This window comes from Ixodes scapularis, unplaced genomic scaffold (assembly GCF_016920785.2).
Source record: "Ixodes scapularis isolate PalLabHiFi unplaced genomic scaffold, ASM1692078v2 PGA_scaffold1__304_contigs__length_218370807, whole genome shotgun sequence".
Classification (NCBI taxonomy): Eukaryota; Metazoa; Arthropoda; class Arachnida; order Ixodida; family Ixodidae; genus Ixodes; species Ixodes scapularis.
The window spans coordinates 79,629,602-79,647,584 of NW_024609846.1; positions in this window are offsets into that span (position 1 = coordinate 79,629,602).

The following is a 17,983-nucleotide window of genomic DNA, read 5'->3' on the forward strand; positions in this document are numbered from 1 at the left end:
ATGTTGTAACGCAGCGAAGGCTAGAAGCGCGAGATCATAGCTTTGGCAGCTGCCCCTAATGCACGAGAGCTTGTGCCGCCAAGATCCGCCCCAGACACGTGGCCCCAGAGCAAGGAGCTCGCGCTTGTAGCCTTTCTTGCGGTACATCATAAGATGAAATAGAGTATAGACACATAAGGCAGCAGCGAGGAGCACGGATTGCCAGTCATTTTTTCTCGGTCACGCTGCACTCCGCCGCGGGTGGTTCGTCGTTGACGTCGTCGTCGTCTGCTTGTCCGCGCTCCGCTCCATCTGCTAACAAAGGGAGGCTTTGACGCGGGAAATGGTTATTGCGCCTCTGATGATCGCTCCATGCGATGCCCGGTCGCTGCGGCAGTGCGGAAAAGAAAGGACGTTAACAAAAAAAAAAAAAGATACGCAAAAAAAAAAAGTGGATTAATTGTGCATTGTCATGAAGCAAAAAAGAAGTACGCTGGAAGTATATGCCTCGAGAGTACCGCATTACGCTTGGAATATCTGAAAAATACCGGGTATGAAACCCGTCTTTTCGGCCCACATAAAGTATTCGTTAGGCGCCATATTTGTGGGTGCTGTTTAGAGCGCATGCTCAGAACGAGCTCACATCAATAGGCTGCTAAGACCGGCGCTCTTGATGGTGCGGAATGCGCGTTGCAAAAGAACTGTGCATGCTCGCCTTTAGCACGCGCTCAGCGTTCGCGCACACATCTATCGCCGCCAGTGAATACTCGCTATACGCATCGCAGAAAGCTAAAATTGCGTGAGAACGGGGCGTGAACGGTGGTGATAAAAAGAAGTTACATATCGAAGGATACGAGAGAAAAGACAAAATTTCTACGTGAGCCCCCGTTTACATATAACTAGGGTTCGGAGTTTTCGGTTTAAACCAATAAAAACCGATGAAAGTACGCCGAATCTATTTTCGGAAATTCCGTTTTAACCGAAAAGGTCAGTTTTTAGGTTTGGCATTTTCGATTTAAACCGATAAAAGTTTGTCGAATTCATTTTCTAAAATTCAGTTTTAACCGGAAAAGGCCTGTCGCACCGCAGAGCCGTGGCAAAAGTGGAACGAGTGCCTATCGAAACGTGTCAGGTTGTATGGGATGCACGGATGCCATCACGACGTTTTCGTTTAATGTGCACATCATCGATCGGAACGTGAAGACCGAAATGCCCCATGACTTCGCCATGCACTAGCGTGTTTTCAAACTCGTTGTAAGGAAGACTGACTTGATGCAAGCTCTGCGTGTTGTGTTGTACCTCAAAACGTCGCACCGTGCATGTCTCTTTCGGCGGTCACAATCGGTTGATTGTCCGATTTTGTCTCAGGCAGCGCTTCATCTCCTCAGCCTGCCAGTGTCCACTGTTAGCGTTGAGAGTGCATTCTCGAAGCTTAGGGTCATATTAACCGGAAAGAAAGAGTGCGGATCAAGGAAGAGAACCTGAGAAAGTATACGTACATCTGTGCGTACTACAGGGTGATACAAGGAGACGCCAGGCTCTTTAAATCGACCGAAAAAATTCGGTTTCTTAACCTATCGCGCTCCGACTTAGTGCAGCGTTGCCCACAGATGGTGCATTTCTTTTTTTTTTTTTTTTTTGTAAAATTTGCAAAGAGCGAATTTTCCCAAGGAAAAAGTAAAAAAAAAAAAAAAAAAAAAAGGCTTAGCTCCTATGGAAACGCTGCGTCGCCACCGGTCTTCAAAGAGCACGGCGCCGTTTCGCACGGGACACAAGAGATGGCGCAACGAACGAGCATACGGCGCCGAGAGCCAGCGTCTTTAGCAGACAATCTTTTCGACTCAAAAGCGGCGCGCGTTTCGCATTATAATAACTCTATGGCACACGCCTTACTCAACAGCTTTCAAGATGGCACCTGCCAGTAGCGTTTTAGTTTTTCTTGTTGCGAAAGTATAGATTGCAGTTTTCAATTTGTTTCTATTGCTTAAAAAAAACAATCAAACATAATAAAACATTTTAAAAGCCTTGAAAAGTCCTAGCAGTTGGAACCATGATACCAAAATTTCGGAACATACGGTTGTCTCATTCAAACGATAGGGGACATATACGGTTGTCTCAAAGAGAAGATGGCGGCCAACGAAGCGCGCAATACATGGAGATTAAAGTTTTCTGCTACCGGAAATGGACAAAAGTTTCTTATCGAAAACGTAAAAGAAAAAAATTGCTTATAATTTTTGAATGAACTACAGGAAACGCTGCAAAGTTGGCGTCCGTTGATGCGATCGGGGAGGCATTCGTTAGTATTCGTTGAAGAGGCTATAAGTGAAGAGGGAGAGAGAGTTTATAATGGAGTGACACCTCTTGAGGAGATTGGTCGCAAGTGCACAAGTGCGCATGCGCTGCGTTTTTGCGTACCGGGGTGGAAAGCAGACGGTCAAGCGGACAGACGTTTGCAGACGATCGACGCGTAATGCACTTCCTCGCCGCTCGTATTGCAAACGCGGCCCATACACCACCTGACCTGGATCGAACAGTTGGACACTCTGTAATGCAGGCCCTATAGCAGGCGATACTGTAGCTCTCCTCCTTTAGCGGAGGCACGCTTCCAACTTTCAATACCCTTCTGCTCGAATTTTGGAGGTCTTGTTAGAAAAATGGAGGGAAGCAGTTTGGGCCAGTGCACCACTTGAAGTTTAATAAACAAACGATATATCCACGCAAAACAAAAAAGGCGTAAAACTTGTAAGCATGCAGTGCTTAGACACAACCGGGGAAGTGTAGCGAAATTATCTACTCTTCTCTTCTCCTCCAGGTTACTCAACAACTTTTTTTTACATAAAGTGTGTTCTTGTTTTTGATCATCTACGTCTTTTCTAAATCCACTTGTTTACTTGCAGATATGTTACTTCGGGGGAGACGGAGTCTCGAATCTCGGGGCAGGAGAAATGCGATAACTTTTAGGTCGGACACGCACTCACACACACAGACACACAAGCGCACACAAACATACGCGGACACAAACACACACGCGTGATCGCACGCACTCACACTCACGAACGCACACACACATAAGCGGCACATCATGCGCACACATATAATGCGTTGTTATCAATATAATAGAGCGTTACATGTTCTATTGAAAAAAATACTGTGTGAAAGCGTGTCCTTTTTTTTTGTAAATTTTAGTTTTGTTGTGAGAAAAGGGGTGGGGCGCATATAATGAAGACATATGATATGCCATGCCCCACGTTTCTTATACGCCGGCAATGACTATAATAATAATAATAATAATAATAATAATAATGTTTTTTTCCCGTTTTCCGTCAACCCGTAAAATACGTTAAAAGCAGCCAACATTTATTTGGAATAAACCGCTGCCACGAAGAGACTTTTTTTTTTCTTGAACGTGAATGTCGGGTTTTGGCAAATTTCGCGCTACTATGTTCGTTTTAAATGCAGTTTTAGTGCTTTTATTCAATTATATTTGAAATTACTAACATAACAAAACATATATATATAAGACAATTGATTTTTTTTTTTTTTTTTTTTTAGCGTTGGTTTTTAATGGAGAGTGGATAAAATGTCTCGGTAAGCTGCGTACGTCCCAGCCATTGCTTCCGTCGCTTCAGTTCTTGACGTCAGCCGACAAAGGTAAAAGGGGAAGCACTTTTTTTTGTGCGTGCTTTTTTTTTTTTTCGATCTTCCTCGGAAGCTAAGCGGGGACTGTCTTTCCTTTTTGTTTTCATTATTTTTTTTTTTATACCGAACAGATGAGAACTGCGAACAAGCGTCAATGTTGTTCGCAAAAAGAAAAAAATTGTCCACGAAGAGACTTCCTGTTTTTGCTCCTTGGCTTTCTTTCTGCAGAATCAGCACCCCGCCTGCTCGCCGTAGTAGCCGAAGCAACCGTCGTAGAAAATGAAAGCTTTTCTAGGCATGTGTGTGTGTGTGTGTGTGTTTGTGGAGGGGAGGGGGGGGGGAGTGTCCGAATTCCTAGCGTCCAGAGATAAGAAGAAATTGTTATCTCAAGCTCAAGAGGGGCTGAGCAAAAGGGGCCAAAACTTGTTTTATGCGCAGCCCCTCTTATGAAGACAGGGGCTACGCATATAAGGATAGTTTTGCTTCCTACAACATTCTTGGCATAGGTGTTGTTCTTGGAGCTTCGAGATCTTGGGGCTTCGTGATTATGCATTTATGTCCTTGCACTACGACATGTGCAAATGTTCCTCAAGAAACGGAGTCATGCAAAACTCGCAGCCCCTTTCCCCCAATAAGACTAAAAAAAATAAAAAAATAAAAAAATAAATGGCGGCGCCCATGGAACAGGGCAGACACTGGTCTGTATTATCGTCCGCTACTCACTGGTATCACTACATTTAAATCTGTTTCAGATAACCGTTTCCGGCCAGCTAGATCGACTCAACAAGCGAGCGAGAGAGACCAGATTTCGTACATTTAATCGATCGCTGAACTTTTCTTTGCTGTTCAGCATCCGTGTTCGCTTGGTGTTTTCTTTTTTTCGCCAATTGGTTGGTTGCACTTGGAGCAGATGCACCCATGTTTATCTGTACGTACGGTGCTGTGCGTGTATGTGCCTGTGTGAACACACATACATGTCTGTGTGTAAGTTCGTGTAAGCGTTTATCTCCGTTGCGTTCGTGTGTGCGCGCCCGCCTACAAGATGTAGGCGTCTCGCACGTGCGCGCGTGAGCGCGTGCGTGCGCGTGCGCGGACTCGCGTGTTTCTATGTTGTACGTGCTTGAAGGCTCCCTAGTGCGTGCACTCGGCCGCACTTTTCTGCGCAGTGCGGTGCGCGCGCACCCTTTTCCTCATTTCGTGCCCCCGCGCCGTGTGCGTAGCGAGCACAAAACACGTAAAAGAAAATGGAAGGATCAGTGCGAAAGTTCCGGCTCAGCGAGCGCCCAACAAACAAACACAAGCCCCGCGCATCGCGAGGCGAAGAGCAGCAAACAACAAACAAACAAAAGACAGGCGATATGAAAGCCGCTCTCCTGCACAACTTCGCGCGCAGCTCCGTGCAGTCCCCGCAATCTGTTTGCGCGTTCCCCGGCGAGCTTCTGCAGAGCAGCGTAAAACGGAGGCAGACGCAAACAACAACGCGGCTCTACGCACAACTACCAGAGAGCGGAGCCAAACAACTAAAATAACGAAAGGAAAAAAAGCGAGAGAAAAAGCAGAGGGCCAGGGGAAGTGGGAGGGAGCGGAAAGCCTGCAGCGGCGTAATCTCGATCTTTGCCTTGCGTGTCCAGCGCACACACCGCCGCCAGAGCCTATCGCGGACGATGGGCAGACCGCGCTGACCGAAGCCAACGCGGCACGCAGAGTCCGAACGCGGCGATCGAGCGAGCCGACTTGATCCGCGGGATGGCAAACAAGACGCGGGAAGCGTTCGGTCGATCGGGCCAAAACCAATCAGATTCGGGCCGTTTCGATGAAACCTATGCGACAGCTCGCGCGAACTGCGAAGCTGACTCGGGAAGTTTCAAGGACTGAATGTTATTAGACTCCTGCCTACATCGGGCACATCCGATGTAAGCAGAAAGGGGAACAACCGAAAAGAAAATGGAAGGCGGAGAGCTAACCTGGTTAGCTTGAAGCCGAGTTAGAGTGGTGTTAAAGGGGTCATGAAACGATATCGGGTTGGAATGTTCATGACTTTGCGGAGGCACGCTTGGTCCTATTTTGGCCCAAGTATACTCGCACAGATCGCCACTGATCCAGAAGCTTCTTTCTCGCGGTGAAATTGCGAGGATAAAAGGGGACTATTTCTTTTAGTCTTGCCTTCACAAAGCTTGATGACATAATTGTGGCATCGAAACCAACTGCGTGAGCGCTCGAGTTTGACTCGAAACAATCAATGCCTCGGCGGACACTCGGGTAGTGAGTGTATAGCGGCTCGCGTCCAACCACTGCCGTGATCAGAATAGCCGAACAATGTCTGGAGCTCAGCACGCATTTTCTAGGGAGATCGGTGGCCCAGTGGTCTATGCAGTATACTCCGTTCATGCTGAGACTAGAAGCTCTGCCTTCATCGCGAGCTGCATGCCCTTGCTAACACAAGTGTGAACGGGTGGGCACGCGCAACCAAAGCACTTCGGAAGCCAGCGATCTTGCGCTGAAGGCGGAGCGTCTAGTCTCAGCTTACCCAGGGTTCCCGGGTTCAATCCCCACCGCTGCCGGCCCGTTTCGCACTGGATGAGCATCGTAACGGCATGCGGTCGTGTATCACTACTGCAGTGCGTGGTGCACGTTAGAAACCCCAGGTTTGCGGTTGTACTGCATTGGCTAAATTGCTCATCTACAGCTGAGAGACAAGTCGCCCGTTGAGGCTACCTAAGTTCACACTCTAAGAAAAAAAGGGTGTAGTCGGGTGCATCAGGCGCTCATGCACCCTTTTCCTGATAGACGCACCCTCCGTTGCCCAGCCAGTGTGCTTGTACACCGACATTGAGCATCCTCCTCTCCCTCAAAAACATCTAGGTGTACCAATGCACCGCCACGCTAGCCACGCGCCCCGATCAGCTTGTGCTTGGATTCCCCCATGGGGGTCACTCTTTGGGATGGGCAGTTTCTTAGGAAGTACGGAGCTATCGTGTTCCCTCGGTATTGACAGTAGAGTGGGCGCTGTGCTTGTTTTAGGCCAGTCGGGTCTCCGGGTAGGATCACGTGACTACAGTCTCCAAGCTGGAGATAAGGCAGAGCACGGCACCAGCCTCAAGGCCAAGGCCACGAATAGCATCCACTGCACTATTAACTTTGGCTCGAACTTTTAAGAGCATATAAGCGACAAATCCTTTCATTGTTGGGTTGCCCCTGAAGATAAGCCTTTGCGAGGGTGGCCCCTTTTGGCCTTGAAGGAGCTGCAATTTTCATACTCATTTTTTTTTCTTTCTCTCTCTAAGCTGAAAGCATGGAAGAAGGCGCGCAGTTCCCGGACCAATGAACCGAAGGCTTTTTTTATCCCTCGACTCCTCTGTCTGAGCGCGGATACAGCAGGAGCATGATCATGTGGTAAGGGTTTCACGGATGACGTAGTAGCTTTTTTCGACCTCGGAATGTCTGCTTCCCGGCCTAGTTGCTTGTGTGCTGTGCTGCGACCAGCGGGGCTGCCGTAGATTTCGCCCGCGACAACGTATTCGAGTGTACCAAGATTTCCAGTGTTTGAAAAGTCCTACGCGTGTATCGGCAACAGGAGATTTCTTCAAAAAAGCCCAAGGAAGTTATGTGATGTGTTTAGTGTTCGGTTCGGCAAATTACTGCTTCGGTCACATCGTGTTGAATCTTCACGGACCCCTTTCTTTTCGTTTTTGTGTTTGTGTGGTTCTGCAGTGCCTGTGTCGACATATATATCGGATTACATATATATCAAGTCCGGTATTTTCATCGTAAGTGCACTGCAACCTACTCCTTTGCAACGATTGACCGTTCCGTTCCGGATTACCTCTAGAATTAGGCAGTGTCTATTTTCTATCAGCCGGGAGAATAATTTTCCCGAAATTCTATCGGCAGTCGCCTGCCATTAGCTGCATACAATCATGTGACAACTGCAGGTGGAATACTGACTTTCTTATTCTCCTGGCGTTTTGTGAAAACACGTTTTTGTCGATACACGTTTTGTAGACACGTTTCATCGACACTAACGTTTCATCGTCACTCGTTACGCAAAATGAACGCTGTAGCGGCATTTTGTCGCGCGTGTGTCTCTGAGGCGCGTGCTCACTGACCCAGCCGACCCGTTCGCGCCGCTTCGTGGCGACAGTCTCCGGCGGCTCATTACAAAAATGTTAGCCCACCTGTCCTACCTATACACGTCACTTTGCGGATACATTCTGAGGCGGCTCGTTACAAGAAAAGAAAGGAGAGAAGCTAAAATAGAAAAGCTCATCTGAGCTGTCGACAAAACGTCGTTTGATGAATTAACGGCGACCGCCGGTGGATATTTGTGGAAATAAATCTACGGGCTGCTGGCAGAATGGACACTATCTAAGACTCACCCCCGGTTCTTGTTTGCTTAGTAATCTTTTCAGTTGTGTAAAATCTTCTTTGTACGTCTTCAGATATCACGGATTGGTTGCAAGTTTGTACTTGTTTACGGAATAGGCTGTCTAATAAACTTCTATGAGATTTGAAAACAATACCGTGTGTCCGTTTACCTGCCTTTTTGCAATCACCGGGGCGCATACATTTTTTACTGTTTTTCTTGATGTCTTAAATAGGTTTATGAAGTTATAAAACGGGTGCATAAAGTGGTTTAACCATGCACCTTTGAATCGGGTGCATCTGTGTTCTCTTCGATTTCAGCGATTGTAGAAAGAGGTGTAACAGTACACTATTGAGCGGGGTGCTCCTGTGTTCCCTTTGAGAGCAGTAGGTGTAGAAAGGGGAGTAATGGTACACTATTGAGTGGGGTGCGTCTGTGTTCCCTTTGAGTGAAGCGGGTGTATGAAGAGGTGCAATGGTACACCATCGACTGGGGTGCATCTGTGTTCCGTTTGAGTGAAGCGGGTGTAGAAAGAGGTGTAGCCGTACACCATCGAATGGGGTGCACCTGTGTTCCCTTCGAGCGAGATTTCTGTAGAAAAAGGTGTACATGTGCACCACACCAACGGGTGTACACGTACTCCCATATTTAGGGTGCACTTGTATTCCCCCAAAGGGTGTAGTATATGTGACAAGCACTTACACCCCCTATGGGTGTACCCCATGACACCCTTTTTTTTTTAGAGATAGTCATACCCACGGGCCATGAGCGATCGATAACCCGTAACCGCCACTTTCTTTCTGACTGGTTGAGTTTTCGGTCATGGAATGCCCGTCGTTTCCATGGTCATCTTTTAATGGAATGTTTAAAATTCAAGGCATTAAGGAGGACGCATACTTTGCTTGACAAAAAAAGAAAAAAAAAACACATTGCCATCAGCAGGAAGAAGAAACTCTAATCTACGGAAACACATCATGGTAAGCTGGGAAATAATAATTACAGCGTGTAGTTGGTCAGCCATTTCAAAATTGCTACGAGTCAATCGCTGTAGATGAGCAATTTAGCCAGCATCGTACAACCGCTAGCCTGGGGTCTTAAACGTGTACCACGCAGTAGTGATACACGACCGCACGCCGGTACGATGCTCATCCCGATCGAAACGGCCAGAGGTGGGGACTGAACCCAGGATCCCTGGGTTCTGCAGCGCGAGCTTTCGCCCCACGTGCTCCGAGCTGGTGTGCGCTAGCCCACTCGGCCACCGATCCCCCGTAAGCTGGGACACCTGCGTTCTGCATTGGCTATACATTGTAAGGTTAGAACCACGTTTTTCTTTTGTTGTAAATGACAGGCGAAACACCCGAGCCAAAAGGGAGCTTTCGTAGATCGCTTCTTTAGTTCCGAATCTCGTAGCGGAGGTAGACGCTGCTACTGAGCATGCGCACCGCTAGCTTTGTCTGCACAATTCCAGGGATCATTCCCGGAGGCCGTAAGGTAGAGCGATGGCGGGTTTGGTTGCAGCTCTCGGTGCCTTGTCAGCTTACAGGTGAACGGAGTGCACCTACACTCTTTCTCGTTAATACAATATTGTATTTTTACAAGCATTACCGTGATACGGGCGTAGGAGAAATGAAAAGTAATGTCACAGAACTTTTTTTTTTTATATCAAAATTGATTCTATTGTTTTCTGGAACAGTGTACGGAAAATGTAACGTGAAAGTAATTTGTAACGTAACAAGTAATCCGTTACTTTTCAGGGAAAGTAATTTGTAAAGGTAATCAAGTAACGAGCAGAAGTATGCAATAAAAACGTGGCAGGAGAAAAACAATTGTTGTGCCGTGGGATTGGAATTGCGGACTGCATCCAACGTACGCCAGAGACTCTCCAGCATGTCTTCATTTTTTGCCCAAATGCAGAACTGTTCTGGGCGGATTTACGCTCTAAACTGCAAGTGGATTTGTACATGGACTGGCACAGTGCAAATTTTCTCGAATTCGGCACTGGCCCCGGCAGTAAAGGTTGTAAAGTACTGTTTTGCTCGGGTTGCATGCGATATGGAAATCTCGCACAGATCCCCTCTCAATTCTTGAAGGGGGCAAGCCGGCGTGGGGCCACTTTAAGAAAGAAGGTTCATGATTACGACCAGCCTTGTTGCTGCAGCGGAAAACCTGATTTAGACGGATGGTCTAATTTGGCAGCGGGTCTCGAAGCGCCGAGATCACTTCGAAGTCAGAGGTGATAAGCACTGTTTTGTGTCATGTATATGTCAAATTCGAACACTGAGCTCTGCCTATGTCAATATGTGGGTTAACCATGTACATAACCCCCATTTTACGTTAAAAAAAGTCGTAAAAAAAAGCCCACTTATTAGCGTGTCTGACTCACTACCAAAGGGTCGTGGGATCAAATCCCGCCTAAAATTCTTGGAGTTTTCTTTAAGAAAAATTAATTGCTTCATAAAGTGAAATAATTTGAGTCATTTGAGGTTTAGCACTGCCTGAGCTTAATTTTGCAGACAGTGTTTGCTTGTTTACAGCGTTACGTAAAGTACCTCTGAAACTACTTCGAAGTACAAAGTAAATGACAGGTTATGTACTTCAAGTACAGTAATGAGTACACCGGGTGCAATGTACTTGAAGTAAAGTGCTATAAATACAATTTACTTGCAATGTGAAGTAGAATTACTTTTTTGACGCAATCTTTCAGAATGCCCTTTCATCCCCTTTTACTGCAGTGCATTGCTTGAGGGGTAATTGGAGGTGCATAAGTTTTGTTTCGGAAATGGCAGCAAATAATATTAGTCGCCACAGAGTAATTGTTTTATTCTCGCTGACGAACTATTTAACACAATCAACTTATAGGGCACTTATAAGTTGATTGTGTCATTGCCGCCATTACTTCACTCAGAGAAATGACCAGATGACGTCTCGAAAGACAGCACAATCTACACAGGGGCACCAGATGAAATTCAGAGCGGGTGCTGCGATTTGTTACCCCTTTGAGTGAGGGTGCAGTGTGTACACCTCCTGTAGCGGGCAGTAGTTCCTACGTTGGGGAGAAGCGGAGACAAGCCCTTTCTTCAAATGCCCCAAGTTTCCGTAAACTTCGGGGCACAAAGGAACGCCAGCCTTCGGCGCTTATCCCGCAGTTGCTCGTGAAAAGTTTTTAAGGGGGTTTCGGATTCTCCAAACCATCCTTCCCCCCCCCCCCCCCTCCCACCACACCCTGCCTACGCCACATGCACCCCCCCCCCCCTATTTGCAAATATCACCTGATCGTAAAACATATCTCTTTTTGTGCAAGAAACGTTTGTACATAAGCAAACCTACCACTAAAATTCGAAAGTAATTTGTAATTTAAGTAAAAATTACTGGGAAATTGTAATTCAAGTACTAATTACCGAAATCAAAATGTAACTGAAAGTTACTAAACTAGTCAGAAAAGTTATTAGACTAAAGTAACTTGAGTAGGGTAGTTGAACTACGTTCAAGTTTGCATGGGGATCAACTGTGGGACACTCGTACACCACGCACGCGAGCGACACGCGACGAGAGCCGCACGTCACGTTGCCCCCCATCGCCGCTGGGTGACGACACCGTCACTCCAAGAATGTAAAAAAAAAACAAAAAAACTGTAAATTATTTTAAAGAAAAGTAAAATAAAATATGTACGCACTCGAGAAAACGAAACCATCTTTGTTTGCGCGAGAGGTGTGAAGCAAGTCGTCTGCTGCTAGGCGTCTGTGCATCCATTCGAAGTGGGGCAACGACGGAGCAGTCTGGAGAGTCTGGAGCAGTCACTCTCCTCGACGATGCAGATTTCGACACCTCACCGCCGTCGTTTCGAAAGGACTCGGAAAAAGGCCGAAGCCGCGCCGTCGTCGCCGTCCCTTTTCATCGCTCATGGTACGTTTACACTTGCGGATCGGCCAGCGAATCCGCCTAGCTTTTGCCGCTGGGGTGGAACGCTGAGCAGAAAACGCGGCGGCGACGGGACCTATTTCTGCCGCCGAACGAAGCGTTTCGCTGACCGGAAGTGGCATTCTTGCGCAGCGCGACGCTGCCTACGTCATGAATACGCGTTCTTCCGGTAGCTGCAACGCCCGGGATTGGCCCGGAGAGGCAGTCGAGGTGGGAACTCTCGCGCCTTCTCGCATATTTGACGGGATGTTACGAGAACAGCTTCCGCAACCGGCGCCGCCGCCGCCGCCGGGAGCGGATCCGCTGCCGCGGCAGCGGATTTCTTCTCAGGTATAAACGTACCATTAGAAGGGTCTTTGCTGTTAGGGGCGTCGCGAACTTTTGAACCTTGAGGTTCGACGACGAACCTCAAGACTGGACTAGTTCGACTTGTATACAGGCTTGCCCTACTTCTACCCAGAAATTTCGAAGTTTGGGAATCAGTCATCTGATAAAATAGTTTATTTTATGATTTCTGAAATGAATACTAATCTTTGCACAATATACAAGAAATAATCGAAAATATGCAGACGAAAGAACCACACTCATCGAATGGAATAATTGTTGCGAGACCGCCGAAAGTCAAAATCTTTGACGTCACCACACAGTATATAATTCCCCACGATATAAAAACAAACATATGTATCGTGTTTTACGTTCTATAAGTTACGTTTTTGTTTTTTTTTTCTTTCGAGTATTTTTGTTGGTGCGTGTCGTACAACGGTGCGACTATAGTAATTGCTTTCCCCTCAAGAATCGTAGAAAAAAAAGTACGGCACCTCGTTGAGCATTACTAATTTCAACCTTTATGTGGAGAACTAAACTATCAGCAGGTGCATGTTAGATTAGGTGTGTGTGACCTTATCAAGACGTATACATTGCAAGCGCCAAAAGCACCGCTTCTTCCTCCGACAACCATCTTGTAAGAACTACTTCGCACGGCGTATGAACAATGCGCGAAACTTGTTTTTTTCTTGACGTGAAAAGATGTGTGCTTGACTGCTGAGCGCGTGCTGACGGCGAGTTTCCACAGTTCTTCTGCAACGTGCGTTCCACACCATCAAGATTGCCGGTTTCAGCAGTAAGCAGCCTAGTCACCTTTGCAAGTAGGATCCCGGCTTAACCTCGAACCGCGCGCCAAGGTGAGGCGGGCCTACTCTCCAGCCAGGACGTTTCTGGTTGCCGTACAATGTTGCCAAGCGTCTCTCGCTGAAGCGTACACCACTGAGCGCAGAAAGAAATTTTAAAAAATAATTATAAAACGTACACGTGTCGTCTTCGACAGCGAAATAGCAAGGACCATTAAATAAAATGCCTAAAGCGGTAACAAATCGAAAATTTCAAAAAGATCGTCTCAAGGCGCTCTCTTCAGAATGCGCCAAAAGTCGCATGGCCTTTGCATCAACGATGACTGCGCTTGCGGCAGCTCTGGCTTCCACAGCATGCAGGAACCAGTGGCAGGAACAGAGGCTGCGATCGTTATAAAGTCAGCTCCAACCCTGAAAGATGCCCCGTCCTACAATAGGTGGCGCTACGATTCTGTGTGGATACCTCCTCCTGCGTTCCGAGACAGTAAGTGTGCCGCTAACGTTAGCCATCGGCGATGCAGCAAACGGCACCATCTTGTCATCGCGCACCCCAATGACGTGCCCCTGGCGCACCCCAGCATGGCGGAAACGGTACGGGGCGCCAGCATCGCTCAAAATGGCAGCGCACAGGAGCCTTTCTTGAAAACGTGTAATGAGCATGCGCTCTAAACAGCAGCCTCAATTTTTTTTTTTTTTTTTTTTTTTATGTATGAATTTGTTTTGCGGAAATTTTCCACTTGGGTTATATTTCTCCTTCGACCTAAAGTCCTTCGAAGTGTTTGCATTTGTGTTCTAATACAGTGTACTAGAATACTTGGGTAGTGTTGGGACCGAAGGGGCTCGCCTGAAGCGCGCGTGGTATTGATCGCGACAGGTGTCGCGTCCGGCACCTTATCCGGAAGGTGTGCGCATGCGCGGCTGCACGCGCGAAAATATGAATCTTTGGTGCCGCTTTGGTGGAGTGCACGTAGGATTTCTGATACAGCTACGACCTGCCGGCGGTCGTACCGCGGCATCAATTACGCTGCGGCACGATCGTTAGCAACATGATGCTTCAATGTATTGGACGGTACAAGCTACATTACCCTTCCTTTACATAAAAACAATTGCGACTTTAAAGAAGCGGTTTCGGTTTGTCGGATGGTGAGCATTTTAAATGAAATGCCCATTTCCTTGGTCGCAAATGCCGTCGCAAATGCCGAACGTTAGATATTTTAAAGGGATGTCTAAAACTCGGAAGCGTTTTTTTTTTTTTTTTTTTTTTTTTTTTCCTGTCTTATTTTTTAACGGAACGAAACGGCACATACTAAAGTTCGAGAGTGTTTTAGTATGTTTTTAATACCCCGGGTTAACTTCTCTGTCTTCTTTTCTGCCCGCCTTCTTTTTCTTGACCTTAATCAGCTCGCTTTACTCGTCACTCATTCTTGTGTCCATTTATGCGACGAACCACCCAAGCGACGGTCGCAAAGGGGTGAGAATCTTCTATTTCTTCGTGGCTGCCACGACCATCCGATAATCACCCGACGTTCACTTGTAAGAAATGGCTTATAAGCCGTGACAATTTTTATCACGCGTTTTAACATTTAACTTAAGTCCAAAAACTGAGACAATGCGGGCTGAACAAGTAATGCTTTATAAGATTCAAAGAAAACAAGAAACTATTTTACATCATTTTGAGCAGAAAACATGAGCACACGTAGATCAGGCAAGGAAAAAGTTGTAATAGTTTACAGCACGGCATTGAAATAATGGCTACAATGTGCAGCGCATACATGGTTACAATATGCAGCGCATTATCCTCTTGAGGGTAAACCATCTGAAACCTACACGCTCACAACAATACATTTAACCGACAGCTGCTTTCTGACAACCAGGTAAGTCTCGCCTGAGCTGGGTATTCGCCCCCTGTGGAACCCATGGTTCCACAGGGGGCGTATCTGGTTCACGCAGACATTCAGGGTGTTTTTGTTTTATTCTTTACAGAACTTTACATATTTTACAGAAAAGGGTGTGGCAGATATGTGGATGCTGTCTTTCGTTATATCTGTAGGGTTCGGTGGACAATGAATGGGTGAATAACCGTTGCAATGTTTAATAATGAACCAAGATCTGTTAGTTAACTTGTTTATTAACGGCTTAATTGGCCATGGTGCAATTGCAGTTTTAAAGGAGTCATTATTAAAGGCAAATACAATTTCGACAATTCGCGAAAAGGCAACGAGGTTCGCAAAATTAATCGTAAAAGTTTGCCTTTCTTCGCTTGATTCAGAAACCGCGTTATGAAAATAATACGTAGAATAGTAACTTAGTCGTCTTGATGTGTGGCGCCGGCGAGTCCACCGAAGAAACGCTGTCGAGTTAGTGACGAGGGGACAGAAACAACCTGCGTCATTCTTCTACGCATCAATATCAGCACAACCTCATTCGCGCTTTCAGCGCGCAGTTTTTTTAATTAAGTGAAGAAAGGCAAAATTATAGCGATGAATATCTCAGGACAGAACGAGCGGGTTGGTAGAGATAATTAAGCTTGAGGAAGAAACGAAAATGGACGGACACTGTAAAACGAACGCCTTGTTACTTTCGCTCAAAGCTCGTTGTTTGTTCGCGAACTTTTTAAATTAAGTTGGCCTTTGATGATGGCTCCCTTTAAAGCTGCAATTGCAACATGGCCCATCAAACATTTCATTAACCCTTTACCTACCGCAAAAATTAAAAAAAAAAAAAAAAGATTTGAAATTACCGATTTTTTTTTACGTGCCCTATACTCTGTTTCACGTTGTGTTGTACCGCAGGAAAGGCTACAAGCGCGAGCTCCTTGCTCTAGGGCACATCTCGGCGGCACGAGCTCCCGTGCACCAAGGGCAGCTGCCAACGCTATGAGCTCGCGCTCCTAGCTTTCGCTACATGCACCGCTCAAAGAGAAAAAAGAAAAAAAAGAAAAAAAAGGCGGGCTGCGCGAGCCGGATAACTCGACTACAGCGCCGCCACGAACTGTCAATACACGCGTCCTCACGAGCTCCCGTTGCCGAGCCGCTCCGGTCCCACTGTAGTTGTAGTTCGTGAAACGCGCCAGTGCACGAGGCTCGTGTCTCGAGCGGCCCTAGGAAGCATATGGCGGCGCAGCACTCAAATGAGCGGGACTTGGAAGCGAATGACTGCGGAGCACCCGCTCGTGGCACGTGTCTTGCGCGTTTCCGCAACAATGGTTGGCGGTAATTGTAAAAAAAAAAAACGCCTTCATCAAGGGTCTGTAGTTCGACCCGTTGACGAGAATATTAGGGGCGTAGCTCCTTGGGGTCTAGCCTTGTCCGTCCGGCGTCCGTGCTCACATCGACTGCCATCCCATCTGTCCTTAAAAAAAAAAAAAAAAAAAAAAAAAAAAAAAAATGTTTGCGCAGTCGACAGGATTCGAACCTGTGCGGGGAGACCCCAATGGATTTCTGTTCCATCGCCTTAACCTCGGCCACGACTGCGGGACGAGTAGGCGGCTCTGAGATGTGGTAGTAACTCAGGAGCTGGGGATGTCATGGATGAAACGTTGCATGAGAGGGCGCTGCGGACAAAGGCGTATATAATCGCCTTAAACTTTGCATGCATTGGCTCAACGTTTATAGACGAGAGGACGCTGCGGTCAAATGCTCAAATGCGTGTATAACCACGTTCCATACCACACATTCTCTTTCTGACATGGATGAAAACGAACGAAAGGCTCGGCATGCTGCGACTCAGCGTATCAGCACCACTTTCGCCCCAATCAACATCATTCACCACGTGAAGATGCGGTAATTTTTTTAGACTTGCTCTCGCTTGCGCATATATTGCGATCAACACGCATGCGGGTTTTTCAATGCAGTTTTACCGCACCGACTAGCCGCCGACCGTAGAAATATACACATATTTATATATATATATGTGTGACGTATAAAAAGGTGCGACTTTAGCTTTAGCTATAGTTTAATCTTATAAAGCTGTATATACCCAATAAATGTCTCACCTTCCCTTGCAAGGTGGCTTCAGCGTGTTTTGAAATGTTCGAGCGCATGCGCACAAAAGTCGACGTTTCGTCGAACCTGGACGGACTCGAACCTGGGCAGGCTCGCGGCATCCCTGCCTGCTGCTCTGCGAGTTGTGACCGTGCCATATATGCCTGTCCCCCCAGTTGATCAGAGGGGAGTCGTGTGGCAATACCATCCGGATGGCAAGGCCCCCGAGTGACGTCATCGTTAGTGGACCCCGACCCCCCTCTCCCCAAGCGGCAAACACGCTGACGCTCGCCCAGGGCCACCACAAAGCGCAAGGCGTTGGGGAGGCATTGCAAGACGCACTCGCGGAGATGCTGACGCAAGGTAGTGGCTCTGCGGGAATCCACCTAGTGACGACGTTTGAAGGGGAAAAGGTGCGCAGGCCTTGCCTTCTATAGGTGGTATTATGGTCGCGACCCCGATGGGAGCGGCAAGGTTGAGAAAGTCCCCGGTTCGTCGTCGGTCGGTCGCCGCCGTTCATGCGCCGCCCGCCTCCTGCCTTTGGTACTGCAGTTTTATATTGCGCCTTCTTCTCGGCCTTTCTATTCAAGGAGCGATTACATCAGCACGCGCAGCTTAGAAAAAGAATAACGCTACAATTTTTTTTTTTTTTTTTAGGAAAAGGGGTGAGACAATAAAAAGCCGAAACGGAGGGGGGGGGGGGGGGGGGGGGGGTTTGAACGTGTGAGGCATCTACTTTAGCCCGCCATCGTCCCCGTATACTAAATATAGTGTATATACTTCGTATCCTCTCTTGGGAACTACTATTGACAGGTCTTTCATACAGAGCCTCCACACTGATTTCTTATCTTTTCTTTTTTTTTTTTAATGGGGGAGAGCTGCTGTTTCGAAAGTTGCTATTTTTTGTCCCGTCGCAACCCCGCCATCTTCGCGTGCGCAAGCGATGTTTCAAATTCGAAGAGGGATTCTCGTTT